The 15,589-nt window shown below is 40.6% G+C and overlaps 1 long non-coding RNA gene across 1 annotated transcript; it reads right to left on the minus strand.

The window, feature by feature from the left end:
- Positions 1-1,942: 1,942 nt before the first annotated feature.
- Positions 1,943-14,235, minus strand: LOC118560183. The gene is made up of 3 exons (XR_004929150.1): positions 13,901-14,235; positions 11,502-11,552; positions 1,943-2,029 (listed from the first exon to the last, which is right to left on the minus strand). It is a non-coding gene; the product is annotated as an uncharacterized LOC118560183 (long non-coding RNA).
- Between the last annotated feature and the right edge of the window lie 1,354 nt (positions 14,236-15,589).

Consider the following 15,589-nt stretch of genomic DNA (forward strand, 5'->3'; position numbering starts at 1 on the left):
TAATCTCTGAATATACTTTGTATTCGTAGTATTTTGTTTGTAATATTACAAGTTTATTTTCGTATCCCTTTAGCTTTATTCTCCTGAATTTATTCTCCTAAAGAATAAAAATATTTAAAATAATCTAACCTGGCCCTATTACTCCAGGAGTGAAATAATTCTGCAAACTGTGTGTATTCTGGAAATGTTCCCCCTTAATTCTCATGATATGATGTTTTTATCATAACATTATCACTTTTGTGTTTGTTTGTTTATTTTTACTTTATTGACCTATGACTTTTTTCTCTCATTTTATTAATTTTACCTCTTTAATACTCACCCAAAAAGTCTGTTCCTAAAGGTTCACAAGTGACACGGTTTTATGAAATAATGAAGACAACAATGTTTAGATTTAACAAATCGATCCTCATAACATATACACACACAAATATAAATATAAATATATATATATATATATATATATATATATATAAATATAAATATATATATATATATATAAAAAAATATATATATGTATATATATATATGTATATATATATATATATATATATATATATATATATATATATATATGTGTGTGTGTGTGTGTGTGTGTGTGTGTGTGTGTGTGTGTGTGTATTTATTGCAGCACAGGAATGAGGCATCTTCTCTGATCCACGTTCACTACAACAGAACTCAACTTTTTTCTGCCACATACAATATGGCGGTGACGTTGACGTGCGAACCTGCGCCCTATGACGCGTCTACGTATATGATGTCTGTGGTCTGAATAGTCCTGCATCCACTGTAATGTGTGGGCTCGTCCAGCAGGGGTCACCAGAGCGCCATAAACTGTGGTTCTTTTCTTCTGTCCTGTCTCAGACTGGACGGACAGCCGTTGAAGCTGGGACGGTTCGGCTGGTGATTTGGATCTTCTGATTCTGCAAAGCAACTTCAAACATTCTGTTGGAGGACGAATCAGCAGAAAAAGATGGCTATTTGGGGTGAATCATGCTGCAGAAAACAGAAGAGCTCAGCTCCGCCAGCTTTGATTTAATTGTTGCAGCTATTAGTTGCTCTTACTGTAGTCTGCTTTATTGAATTTGTGGACTATTTTTGCCCCAATCAGTGTAGTTTGTAGTCTTTAAGGCTGTATCTGGACGAGGTTAGGACCTGTCTGTGAAACAAAACCGCAGGCCAATGGAAAAATGTTTTCTTCTTTATAAAAGCTTTTAGAACCGAAGCGGAAAATGGCACAAAATGAACAAACAAGAGTGAACATCCTCTGCTCCGTAGGCCGCCTGACAGCAGCACAGCGAGACGTCACAAGCCCGGTTCAAACTGATCATCTTCACATGGTTTACGCCTGAAAAACAGCACATGTTCACCGGGTACCTCCAGCCGGACCGCACTGTCACAATGTTCTGCTGGAGGAGACGTGTTGTCTGCTGCTGCTGCTGCTGCTGCTGCTGCTGCCTTGGAGAGAGGTGTGGGGGAAAGGGCCACAGGCTGCTCAGGGACACCGCTGGCTCTGTTTGTCTCTGCAGTCTGAGGAGTTTACATATCTGAATATGTTCATTAAATAAATATGGTGGAGGAGGATGTTCAGCAAAGCAAGAGAGTGGATTACGGGATAAAGCGGACACCAAGTGGAAGCCCATTTGCAAATTTCGGGCAGCCTCCTGAGCGGAGTGAGCTCTCACAGCTGGAAAATATCACCTGGGTTGGACTGAAGAGGTTTAGACATCTGTCAAATTCAGCCAATAGAATGGAGGCTCCATTAGGAATATTGAAAAAATCCCGCTGTGGGATTAAGTCCCCTCTCTAAGCTGATCACAGAAGTCAGATGGAAGCAAAAACGGCTCTTCTAAAGCTGCATGGATAGTAGGAAAAGATCAATGTGTTTCCAGCAGCAGAGAGAATCTGCTCAATAATCCTGCGGCCCGAGGAGCCGGCCATGCAGCAGGTTCCAGCAACATTGTTCCGTGGAATCGCTGCGAAATCTTCCAGCTGTCAGTCAAATATGATCAACCGGCCTCTGCAGCCGCTCCTGCATGGAAAAGAAGGACAACAAACAAAAGATAATTAGAATATAAGAATAAAAAAATAAGAATAATAGAGAAAATATATGTGTTAGTGGATATTCAGTTAGTGGACATTTTCAATAATACATTTTATCTGATTTCTTTTTACTTATATGTACTAATCTGTGGGGAATGTATTTTGCCCTCCTTTATTTTTATGTTCACATGTTCTCTTGGGCTCGGAGGCGTTTGCTTTATTGTTTCGTTCAGCCTGAAGTCTCCCTCTGCTTTTTACACCTGCTCATTCCTTGCAGCTCATGCATGCATTTCTCTTTGCGTTTCTGTCTCATTATTTAAATTGGGGGCTTTTATTTAAAATGGGGCCTGATGTCTTGGCGTCTCTTTTTCTGGCTTGTTGGTTGCTCGCCTGCATGAGGCTCCATACATCAACCCCCCAGCAGTGGGACACAGATGCAGACTGGGCTCCACTCTGCTAATGCAGAGGTCAATTTCACACACAATCTTATAAACATATCACTTCTAAATATTGATTTCAAACTGGGAAAGAGCCCCTCCTAGACGATTGCAACATGTGTCTGCATTGACTGTGTATTTAAGATGATGTAAATTTGGGGACGCAGGTTGTGCCCCCCGCCCCCCTCCCCCTCCAAAAAAGATGCCCCGCTCCCCCCCACACACACACACACCAAAATCATTGTAGACACATATTTTTTTTAAATACTACTGTACTGATGTTAAATAAAGGTACAACTGAAATGATCCACATTATGAACGTAAAATGAGTTTCCTAATTATTAAAGGATCATGACACCCCATCCCACAAAGTGGTTTGGCCCACATGCCATTTCCAGGGGGCGGGGCTACCGGCAGCTACACTCAGCAGCTCCATGTTACCGAGACAGAGCCAGTCCGCGGTCATTGATGAGGAGAGTGTAAAAGTCAGTAAGTCACTTATCAAAGCGAATGTTCAACCAGCACAAGGTTGGAACACAAAAAGTGACATTTGCCCCACGTTGTGTAAAATCAGCCTCTTTTTTGATCAGCTTGCTTGTTAAGCAAATAGCCTAGTTTAGGATGGTTAACAAGCTCAAACGAGTAGCTATGGGGACAGATGAGGAGGACAGATGAGATGAAAGTGAGGAGGGAAAATGGAGGAAGACAAAGAAAGAAGAGAGAGATCACTGAGGACTGAGTGGAAGAATAGATGAGGGAAAAGAAGAAAGGAAATGAAGAGGACAGATCTAAATGTTAAAGTCAGATATGAGCCTAATTCATATTTTACTGACATTTTAGATTTGTTCTTAGAGATTTGTTCTGGTTGAACAGGTAGAGACCTGTATTCAGGTAAAACGTGGACTAATAAAGAATACTATAAATACTGTCATTACTTTTAATGTTTTTAACATGCTGAAGGTCCAACCCCAAAAAAAGTTGCAAAGGTGCATGAAAGAGAGGGGGAGAGAGCTTGTTTTTCATGTGCCCCCCCAGTAAGAAATTGCTCACTGAAATTTTGCTGTTTATTGTCCCCTCCAAAAAAATGAAAACTGAAGCAACATTTCCTTTTAGGCCCTACTAAATCTTCCCCTGCTGGTCACAATCATCCCAAAGGAGTCACAGGAAGGAAAAGTGAAGAATTCAGAAGAATGGCTGTTGAATAAGGCTTAGTGGTTCATGTGATGAAGACAAGAGAGGCTGGTTGGTGAACCTGCAGGAACAACATAAACATCAGAAGTGCATCATAAAGCATTTAAAGGAGCAGGACAATCCTGGAGGATCCATTTTCTGTTATATACTGGATGGCCAGAGATCGTAGGATACCAGGAGGCATCATAGACGGCAGATGAACAGATGGGGTTACATACGGCTCTAAATAATGTTCTGTTGACAGACAGTGGGTCCTGCCATTGAAATGGATGGTTTTGACATCTGCCAAAACCTTGTTGCTGACACAGATTACTCATTCAAAGAAGCTGCATGAGTTTAATACATGAGCATGTTGGCTTTTTCAGCTTTCAACAAATCCCGTTGTGTATGTACACACCAGGTTCGGCACGTGCCAGTGCGCAAGCAGACATGCCATTATAACGACCTAAAGATGCAAGATTGTGGACCAGGAATAAGTCTTTCAAGTAATCCGAGGAATATCTGGATTCTTGTTCAGAGTTTCAAAGTTAATGACAGTACAAGTGTAAAGAGTAGTATCATGATTTCTTTACGTGAACCCGGACAGAGCACGCACACACAGAGCTAGTTTCTTTGAATTTTATTGAAAGTAATGGGTTGTGGATGATGACGACCAGAGTTAGTTACCGGACTGGAGATGATGGGTGCAGGAGCAGGCTGACTGGAAGAGACTGGAGAACACAGAGCAGAAACTTGTGACGAATACGTGGAGGTGCTAGGACAGCTTTCGAATCAGAGGTACAGCGAGAGAGTTCTTGGAGATGCAGGACTGTTGTCAAACCAGAGGTGCAGTGAGAGAGAGTTCTTGGAGATGCAGGGCTGCTTACTTGGAGCACAGAGGTAGCATGAGATCCATTAACGAAGCAGAGAGCTTACTTGGAGCACAGGGGTAGCAGGAGATCCAGTAACGAAGCAGAGAGCTTACTTGGAGAACAGGGGTAGCAGGAGATCCAGTAACAAAGCAGAGAGCTTACTTGGAGCACAGGGTTAGCAGGAGATCCAGTAACAAAGCAAAGAGCTTACTTGGAGCACAGGGTTATCAGGAGATCCAGTAACAAAGCATAGAGCTTACTTGGAGCACAGGGTTAGCAAGAGATCCAGTCATGAAGCAGAGAGCTTACTTGGAGCACAGGGGTAGCAGGAGATCCAGTAACGAAACAGAGAGCTTACTTGGAGCACAGGGGTAGCAGGAGATCCAGAAACAAAGCAGAGAGCTTACTTGGAGCACAGAGGTAGCAGGAGATCCAGAAACAAAGCAGAGAGCTTACTTGGAGCACAGGGGTAGCAGGAGATCCAGTAACGAAACAGAGAGCTTACTTGGAGCACAGGGGTAGCAGGAGATCCAGAAACAAAGCAGAGAGCTTACTTGGAGCACAGAGGTAGCAGGAGATCCAGAAACAAAGCAGAGAGCTTACTTGGAGCACAGGGGTAGCAGGAGATCCAGTAACGAAACAGAGAGCTTACTTGGAGCACAGAGGTAGAAGGAGATCCAGTAATGAAGCAGAGAGCTTACTTGGAGCACAGGGGTAGCAGGAGATCCAGAAACAAAGCAGAGAGCTTACTTGGAGCACAGAGGTAGAAGGAGATCCAGTAACAAAGCAGAGAGCTTACTTGGAGCACAGGGGTAGCAGGAGACCCAGTAACGAAACAGAGAGCTTACTTGGAGCACAGAGGTAGAAGGAGATCCAGTAACGAAGCAGAGAGCTTACTTGGAGCACAGGGGTAGCAGGAGATCCAGAAACAAAGCAGAGAGCTTACTTGGAGCACAGAGGTAGAAGGAGATCCAGTAACAAAGCAGAGAGCTTACTTGGAGCACAGGGGTAGCAGGAGATCCAGTAACGAAACAGAGAGCTTACTTGGAGCACAGAGGTAGAAGGAGATCCAGTAACGAAGCAGAGAGCTTACTTGGAGCACAGGGGTAGCAGGAGATCCAGTAACGAAACAGAGAGCTTACTTGGAGCACAGAGGTAGAAGGAGATCCAGTAACGAAGCAGAGAGCTTACTTGGAGCACAGGGGTAGCAGGAGATCCAGAAACAAAGCAGAGAGCTTACTTGGAGCACAGAGGTAGAAGGAGATCCAGTAACAAAGCATAGAGCTTACTTGGCTGAAAGACATGGAGTGAGTGGAGACTGATGAGAACAGGACTTGACAGGCGTGATGTTGGTAGAGACTGAAGACGAGCCAGCGGGGAAGAGAAAACTGAGAGAGGTTTTTGTAGAGAGGCTGGCAGGTGGAGTGAGTTAGTGCCTAACAGGTGTGACTGACTGCTGAGGGAGTGGAGGGTGAGCTATGTGAGAGGAGGAAAAAGGGAGGACAGCCAGGCCAAAACTGAACCACAATCAATCAGTGATTCACCGTAAGGTGATGTCAGGTAGGTCAAAACTTTACATACGCTGCTGTGGTTTCTAGTCCATGCTCATTACACAAACAAGAATGACAACATAGACTACAACAGAGTTTATCCCAACGTTTTCTGCCTTTCCCATCTGCAAGTAAAACTGAGTAAAACCGACAAATAATTAGGACAATAGTCCAAATCATCCAAAGTACATGTTTTAGGGTGAAAATGATAAAACAGAAATAAAGCCAGAATCTTTTATCTTGTGTTGCAAGGGGCACAGACACCACCATACAAAAGGAGGACAGGGTCATAAATATTATGCTCACAGTTTGTGTTAACTTTTAGTTTGCTTGACACACAAATCTTATAACGGCCATGTCATACACAGTGGTACTGAATGTTCAACCTTTTCACGGTGAATATATTTCTAATATTTTCATCAATATAAATTTGAGCCCAGATGTACGCAACAACCCAGGTAATCTACACATGAAAAGAAATCAAAGTCAAATCAGAGCACAAATGAAGATATGGGTAAAGAAATGTGATGTCAAGGTAGGATGTCTTTAACAGACACTCAGAAATATATTTAATCCTTTGTGGAAAAGTCTCTTCATGGAATGATAACTTCTGTACTTCTGTGCTTTCTCTTCATCCTCTCCACTGCACACTTCTCCATCAGCTCCTCAGGTTATCACCTCCAGAAGTTCTCTGATGATCTACTTAGTAGATCTCTTTACAGATGAGGACGAGTCAGAGTACAGACAGTGGATAGAGAGCTGTGTAGACTGGTGTCAGCAGAGCCTCCACGTGTTAAATGCAGGGAAAACAAAAGAGCTGATGGTGGACTTTCACAGGTTCAGACCCACCTCACTGACACAGGTGAACATCCAGGGGACTGATGTGGAGATAGTGGACTCTTCTATGTACCTGGGTGTTCACCTGAACAATAAACTGGACTGGAGTCATAATACTGATGCTCTTTACAGCTCTAACTGGCTGAGGTCTTCTGGACTGCATGGGGCGCCCCTGAAGACCTTCTTTGATTCTGTGGTGGCATCAGCCATCTTCTATGGTGTGGTCTGTTGGAGCAGTACCTTATCGGTAGCTGAGAGGAAGCGGCTGGATAAAGTAATTAAGAGGACCAGCTCTGTCCTGGGACGCCCCCTGGACCCAGTGCAGGTGGTGGGAGGCAGGAGGACTGTAAGAAAAAGATCATCACGGATGGACAATAACATTTTCTGTGAATCCTTTCTATGCACTTATCCTCATGAAAGCTCTCTGTGTTTGTTCCTTGCTTCTCTTTTAAAATGTTTGTTTAAATGTGGATTTTTTGGGTTGTTATCAACATTGAGTGTGAATTATATGTCAGCGGCTCCATAAGAAATATTTAAACTAAGAAAAATGTGTGGCATTCTTTGTTTAACTGTAATGTTCTGGCAGACTCAGCTGGTCTAATTTAGTTTTGCTATTATAGGCTCACTTAGGGTTAAGGTTAGGGTTAGGGTCTGCTGCTGCAGAACAAGTGCAGTTCATGATGAACTGATCAGATCGCCTCATGTCTTTTCCATCTGCATTTTCAGTTGTGTTTTTTTTTCAACATTTAGAGACATGGGCCCCGTTCTTCGTACGTTGCTTAAAACATCCGAGATCAAATGAGACATCCAAGATGACTTCATCCGGCTAATCATGATCCGGCTAATTGGGTTCTTCCAACACACCTGTTGTTTATGATTAGTATGGCTGGATTGAGTTATCTGAGATAACTGCGCGTTCATGCGTTTGTTTAAAAGGGGAAATGTATCGATAGTAGAAACAATGATCAGCAGCGCTGCTATTGGCTGTTCAGCATGGCCAAAGAACACCCACAGTTTTTCTCCCAAGCAGAACAAGAGCTTTTAATGGAAGGTTATGCTGAATTTGAGTCATTAATTAAAACACCTCAAAATCTGTTAAAGCCAGGAGAGAGGGCTGGCAAAAAGCAGCAGACAAATTAATGCGTAAATACTGTCCATGGTAGATGTTTCTATCACTTTCTACAGCATTTTAATAATTTCATATTTACTTTGTTCTTTTATATCAGAGCCTCCATGGGACCCACTAGAACATGGGGACAAGTAAAAGTGAAATACAAGAATATTCTACAAAATGGTAGCCTTTAATTATTACACTTTATTTTAAAAAGGCACTTGTTGTGTCAAGAGATCCAAATTTCAGTGTCATTCCTTAGAGACGGGAAGTAAAGGACGCGTGCAAACTGGGAATTTTAACAAAAAAAATCTTTATCCATAAAAAATGAAAATTTTCCTTTTCCAAGTCATCCACAGTTTACACGGTAAAACTGTATTGCTCCGTGGCTAGAAATTCCATCCATAGTTTTTTCTAATACAATATACGGCTCAACAGGAAGCAAGCCTTTCAAAGTAAAACTAAACTTCACAATAAAATAGCCCGAACAAATCTTACTGAATATGATAAAAATAAAAAGCAAACCATCATCAAATAACTTAAATATTTTCTATTTATGGCTCCAACACCACTTTTTCCTCTTTAAAAGCCACTGTTAAATGATGTGTGTGTCTGTTTATAACAGCCACCAAGAAAAATCTCTCTACATTTACACTGTCGCGCTGCGCTAAAGGATCCTGTCTATTGCGCAATACATGATTAATTCAAGAAGCTCTGAAATCATTCTTGCACCTTCAGCTACAGGTTGCAGTCGTAAAAATGGACATGGATACGACCACTGAGCTATATAATACACTGGAGTGCTGATTTGCCCTAAAAACAGAAGTCACTGGCCGCCATCTTGCTACTCCCTACTTTCACAGAATTCCATAGGATTTGGTTGTAACAACAAGCAGTTTTCTGGCTGAGTGAAAACGTTTCACAGGCAATTCTACAGTCAGTGGATGTAATAACACTATCAACTACCAGGAAATTAGGTGCTGAAATATTTTACGTTATTCATATTAAATATATAAATATGTATATATAAGTATGTGTATATGTATATATGTATATATATGTATACACATATGTAAATATATGTTTTTGTATATTGTTATTTATATATTTATAAATGTTAAACATATATATTTAAATGAATAAAATGCAAAATATTTCAGCACATGACTTTCTCAGTACTTGATAGTTTTAGAACATAACATAAAAGTATATGGCATTTGACATTTAAAAGTTTTAAGGCCCTCCTGAACATGAGAAAATCCTCGTTATTCGATGCTGTAGCGCACATATTCCCTAGTTACTGGGGGGAAATAGGGAGTACCAATATGGCGGCTGGTGGCTTCAAATCGACTCGTTCAAACAGACGGTGATTAGCACTCCAGTGTATTATATAGCTCAGTGGATACGACAGACTTCTCCATCTCCTCCGCTTATACAGCCGTGATCTAATCTTGTTTACATGAAATAAGCCTGTTAGCGAGCAGGTTTAAGCTGGCGCACATGTTGCTATGACAACAAGTCCAGGATGAACCAAACGATTCAAGATCATGCCAAATCGTCACCAATCAAATCCAGCTAACTGAGTTAGCCACGTATGAAGAACGAGCCCCTGGAAACAGCTGTGAACTTGTTTGCTAAAGGAAGTGAATCGTTGTTAGACTGTTTCATGAAATAAAACGATTGGGTTTTGAACTCCTTTGAAAAATATGCTAAAGTAAAGGAAAAGGATTGAAATAAAGCTTAAAGCTGTAGGAGGGAACTATGAGAAAACCATGGCTTTAGCCGGAAAATATGAACAAGCACACCTTGTAGTTCCCTTCGCCTTCCTGGTGCAGCCCTCCCTCCACAGCTCCGCCCCCACAGAGCAGCCTGCTGTGCTGCTCCAGTGTTTACCTGTCTTTGTGTTCTTAGCAGGTGCCACTCCAGAAATTCTCAGTTTGCTATAGGTAAATAGTTAGCTGATAGTTTTGCTAAGAGTGCTGTAATAAAGGATGTTGATTTAAATATTAAAATAAGTAAAAACGAGATAAAGAGTATTATTAAAATGTATTTCAAGAAGAAATGGCAAGAACCGTGGGATAAAGGAGGGAATGCTAGGTTTTATTATAGTATTCAAAAAAAGGTTGGAGAATTAAGAAAATGTAATAGAACTAAAAAAGAAGAAGATATTATATCGAGGATAAGATTCAGGATTAAATAGTACTCTTAAAATGATTAATAAGCATAATACGGGGTGTTGTAATTGTGGGAAATTAGAAACAGTCCAACATGTTATTTTAGAATGTAATAAATATGCTCAGGAAAGAGAGATGTTGTGTAGAGAGTTAGGTAGAAATAAAAATAAATTGGATATAAGGGAATTGTTTCAGAGATCATCTGGGGGATGTAGTTTTTGGGAGCATTTTTAGTTTTCTAAGAAGAACGGGTATTTTGGGGAGAATATAATACATTGTCTGATCCATACTCCATTCTGGAAGGTGGCGATAATGCACCTATAAGTTGTTTGCCAACCGCCATTAAAAACAAGAGAAGAAGAAAAACAATTGTCAGTTTTCCTGTAAAGCAAGTTGTTTCTCCACCATTTCTCAGCACAGCTGCAGCCTACCAGCAAGAACCAGCAAGTGTGTGTGTGTGTGTGTGTGTGTGTGTGTGTGTGTGTGTGTGTGTGTGTGTGTGTGTGTGTGTGTGTGTGAGGGGGGGGGGGGGTGCTCTGCCCCTGGCTCTGGCTCTGATTGGTTGTTTCTGTCTGGGTGCGGTGTGTTTCTGCAAATGACAGTAGGACCACTGGGGGGAGACAGAGGAGCTGGACATTTTCCCCAGTTTTATATTCTACTATCAGGATGTAGTGACAGTTTTAATAAATCTGTAAAAAATACATTTATACAAACATTAGCCGCTCCAGTTTTAAACCAAAAGACCTGATGTGTACAGTATTACTTCTACATGTATAAACTTCAGCTCAGGTTTATTTAGCTTTGCAGGCTCTGTGTTCTTTTGATTCTAAATAGACCTCACACTACTTGCCATTGAGTCTCCATCAAGCTGAAGTGAAGGCAGTCTTAATAAACACTAAGCGTCTGCCTGAGGAGACTTGAAGGCATCACTTAAAGGTGGCAAAATGACAATCTGACAGATGTCCTATTTAGTCTAGCAGCCTTTATGCACTAATACACATGCATTTCACGCAGGCAGCAGATACAGTTACTAATGGACCTCTGTCAGGTGACTGCTTTAGCAAAGACCAAGGAGATAGTTACCATGGAAACAGGCATATATTAAGCCCCTAAACGAGCAGGAGGGAGTCTGTGTCCTTTATGCTCTAGCAGTTTCCCTTCTAAAAGGGACAAAATTTATAATGCCCAAACAGAGGAAGTAAGTTTTAAACTAACATTTGACATTTTGGACTTGCCAAGTGTACAAAGATGCCAAGAAGACAAATGGAGACAACAGCCAGGAGAGACCTTGGGGAAGGCTTTAAGCATACCTCAGCACCCAGGCATTTTTCATCTGCGAGATCTTAAGAGCCCTTTAGAATCTGCAACAGATAAAATGGGAAGTTTTTACAGCCGTGTAAATAGCTGTCATTATCAGTTCATGCTCCCTGCCAAAAGGCCAAACAGTGTGCTGTTTGAGGAAAAAAGGAAGATTGTTTAAACAAAAGCTGTCAGCCTCTGCTGTTAGTCATCAGGCAGCAGGACACTCCCAGAGGGCTGCTCACCTCTTCCTCTGTAGAAAGCTCCTCTTCTAATTCTGCTCTGACTAATCAATAACAATAAAACAATCATTCAAAAATAATATTAGTTGCTTTGAAGTTAGAAATGCTAATGCAACTGTCAATAAAAAGACTAATAAATATGAAAGATTTTTGCTGTTCATGATCTGGGTATTTTCCACATAGATCAGGTTAGTTCAGCAACAGTCCAAATGGTTAAACGCAGTCCACAAAGTCCTGTAGGACCGTTCTGGACTCACACCACAACTCAACCTCAACACGGCTCTATTGGATTATTCAAGGGGAGAAAAATACTCAATGTTTTCTTTGCTTTTAATATTTAGTGCCAATCACTATATATTTTTTGTTCTAAATATTATACATTTTTTGCACAGCAAATTTCTATCAAGGAGGAGTGCTGGGAGTCGTGCTAATTGATGGACATGAGTTCATTGTTTAAAACACTACCTCCAAAGCTTTTTAGCTCCATTTCATCACCACGTTTGTAATAGTGCAGCTTTCAAATAACAAACTGCGTTTTTGAGCCAAAATGTAGTGAGAGAAGGGAGCCCTGCTTATTAGCCTGTACAACAACCAGCAGAGTGAGATTGTTTACTGGGGAGATGTATGCTTATATATGATCAGCATGGGCAGGAGGAGAATGTAACACAGATTGCATGATGTCCCACATTGGCTTCAATCTTCATGCCTCACATCAAATATTAAGAGGGCTGTCACAATCTATTTTACAGGAAGGATCTTCCTGAGCATTTGACTTAAGGGTTAAATAATTCACAGTAAAAGAAGATTAATAAGTAGATGTGATCTACCTTCCAAATATTTGCCTCATAATCAAATCAAGAGGTCTAAAGGTAATTCAATACAATATGGCAGATTATATACATCAGTAAGGATCAAAGTCTAAATTCAACAATACTTACTTTCATTAAATATTGGATTTGGTTACCTTCAAAATGTATTTTTCTATTCTATTTTACTCTATTTTATTTATCCCATCAATAATTGTGTAATATGCTCACTGTAGAAAAACCTGGAAATGTCTTTGGCGACCTAGAGGGTCTTTCTGCAGCACCTCTATGACTAAAAAATGACTTAAAACAAATAGAAATGTGATGATGTTTGTTTTGGCATAACCGTTTATCTCACCACAGGGTCAAGACTGGACGACTTAAATATTGCACCAAATTTCCGTAGGCTTTATAAACGGATGGAAATAAGAGATTGGAACCAAACAACTGACTTTAGGGCTTAGTTCTGCAGATGTTATAGAATCAACATTCTTACATGGGCTGATTTGTGAATATATATCTATGTTCAGAATCTGGGGGCAGTGTATAGTTTATAATCTAACAAAATGCCAAACGTATCACCAGTTCACAACACGTCAACTCAAGGCAAAAAAAGAAAAAAAAAGTTGTATGTTATTTTGCCGTTTGTACACAATTGACTTGTGTTAGACATCTGCTGGCCTGGGACTGCAGGTGGAGTTAATCATTAGCAGGATCTAATGTAATATTCCCTGTGATGGACTAGTGACCTGTCCAGGGTGGGCCCACCTCTCGCCATTGACTGCTGGAGATAATGACCGGCCCCCCTACCCCACCCCGACCCTGCAAGGACAAGTAGGTCCATACAGAAAATGGATGGATGGATAATGGGATATAGCTCTGCTTTATCAGTTGTTGTCCATATTAGCTGATAAATGACTCTGCATCGTCTGCAGCACACAGTAAAAAACCTTTTACTGAACAGAAGAGAGTGAAATGTGGTGTTTGTATGAGAGTAAATAATAACACAGTCATTAAGCCTCTTTCAGTGTTTAGCAGTTTGTGTTATGTAAATTCTAAATCTAGAGTGGAGAGACCTTTGGTACATATAACATGAAAGGGAGGCATTATTTTCACAATTGTCTAAGTAATGCGTGTTTCTCAGTTTATTTTGTGAGAATTTGAGTGAATGATATCAGGGAGCCTCCAGCAGAGCCTCTGCAGGAGGTTATCCTCTGTTATCCCATGTGTAATCTATTAGCACTTCACTTCTAGCGTCACAACATGTGGCATGCCAAATACATTCAGGTTTTTAAAGTTACATTTAAGCTGGACTCTTTTCAAATAACATTTTAAACACGTGTGTAAAAAGAAGCCTTTCACCTCGCTCCTTCTCAGGCTTTGTCCCGCAGCTTGTCCCAGTTAGTAAATAAAATTGCCTTCAGTAACAGGGAAGTCTGCTCCTGTGGAGGGAGAGCAGCCTTGGCTGGCCTCAATCTTTCACATGAATGTATTTCCATAATGCCCAGGAGAAGGGAGCAGAACAAGACACTGGATCTATTCAGCACACAGCCAGCTTTTTATTTGGTTCACCGGGATCAGCTCTGACAGCAGATAGGCATTAACTGAGAGTGGGTCATCATCTTTGACTTGATCAACCAATGATAGGGGAGTAGCAGTGGTCTGGCTTTAAAATGAGCTGAAGTTAAAAAAAAAAAAAAAAAAAAAAAGGTGTCTGTGGCACCAGCACCTTTCTGAATCAAAATGTTGTCTTTTATTCCAAACCCATTAGCAACCTCCCGACACATGCGATAATAAAAATACACATTTATTTTGCTCAAAATGGGATGAAAACAGCACTTCAAAGCTCTCAGAGACTGAAGTAGCAATTTGCTTATTTCATTTCCCCCCTTTCATTGCATTGATGTGGTTCTGCTCATAAGGAGGCCTGTTCATGATGACCAGCACGGCTCATTCAGAACAAATCTTCTGTAATGAACAATGAATGTATAGATGTGTTACAGCTCTTGGACCAGATGCCAGTCAGAAAAGGCTGAGAGGTGGCTAAAGGTGGCTTAGTGTGCCCAAATTATTTCAACAAAAAAAGTTATTAATTCAAAACAAATGTTTATTCATCACAATGGAATTAGTCTTTTCACCACAGTAACTGATCATGTCATACATATTTCTTTTCACTTTATTTTTAGGTTAAAGAACATCAGCCTCCTGTTTAATTTCATTCAATAATATCTGCACTCAAGATGATCATTGGTGAAATGAGGATTAAGACCTTTACTGGTGCTCAGCCCCCAGAGCGCCGCTGACAGCGTTTGGTCAGAATCATGCTTAGTAAACATTTCAAGCATTTTTAGAATCTTTTCAAATGACAGTGTAAAGAAGAAGAATTCGTTATGAAGTATTATCATTCCTAGGCGACAGACACTAACAAGTAAATCTCTTAAAATCTGTATTTTTTCTCACAAGGACAAATATCAATAAGCCCAGAATAATTCCTGCATTGCCATGTCATTTTACAGTTGTGGAGCAGCCCAGCCAGAGTCCTGGTATGAATCCTATCGAGAATCTGTGAAGGGAGCTAAAGATGAAGGTGATGACAATAGGTTAAAGTACCTATGAAAACATGCAAAACCTTCTTAGCATTTATGAGAAAGGTCTGATTGCTGTAAAGTTTCCCTGATTACTCAGAAAAGAATGGATTTTCAACAGCTTTATAAAATAAAATAAAAATAAAAACGTATGTTCTTTCTCTCCTGCCAGAGGTATGGATAATTGTGGGTTTAACTGCATGTTCCTCAAACTTAAAGGACATTATATGCGTTAAAAAAAGACCTAAAACCATTTGATCATGATAAAATAAGGTTATATACACCAAACCTACATGCTACTAATGTTTTGATGCTCCTATTTGAGGATAAATATAACCCCAGTGCTGGGGCCCGTTCTTCATACGTGGCTAACTCAGTTAGCTGGATTTGATTGGTGACGATTTGGCATGATCTTGGATCGTTTGGTTCATCCTGGACTTTGTTGTCATAGCAACATGTGCGCCAG

Source organism: Fundulus heteroclitus, unplaced genomic scaffold (genome assembly GCF_011125445.2).
Source record: "Fundulus heteroclitus isolate FHET01 unplaced genomic scaffold, MU-UCD_Fhet_4.1 scaffold_40, whole genome shotgun sequence".
Taxonomy (NCBI): domain Eukaryota; kingdom Metazoa; phylum Chordata; class Actinopteri; order Cyprinodontiformes; family Fundulidae; genus Fundulus; species Fundulus heteroclitus.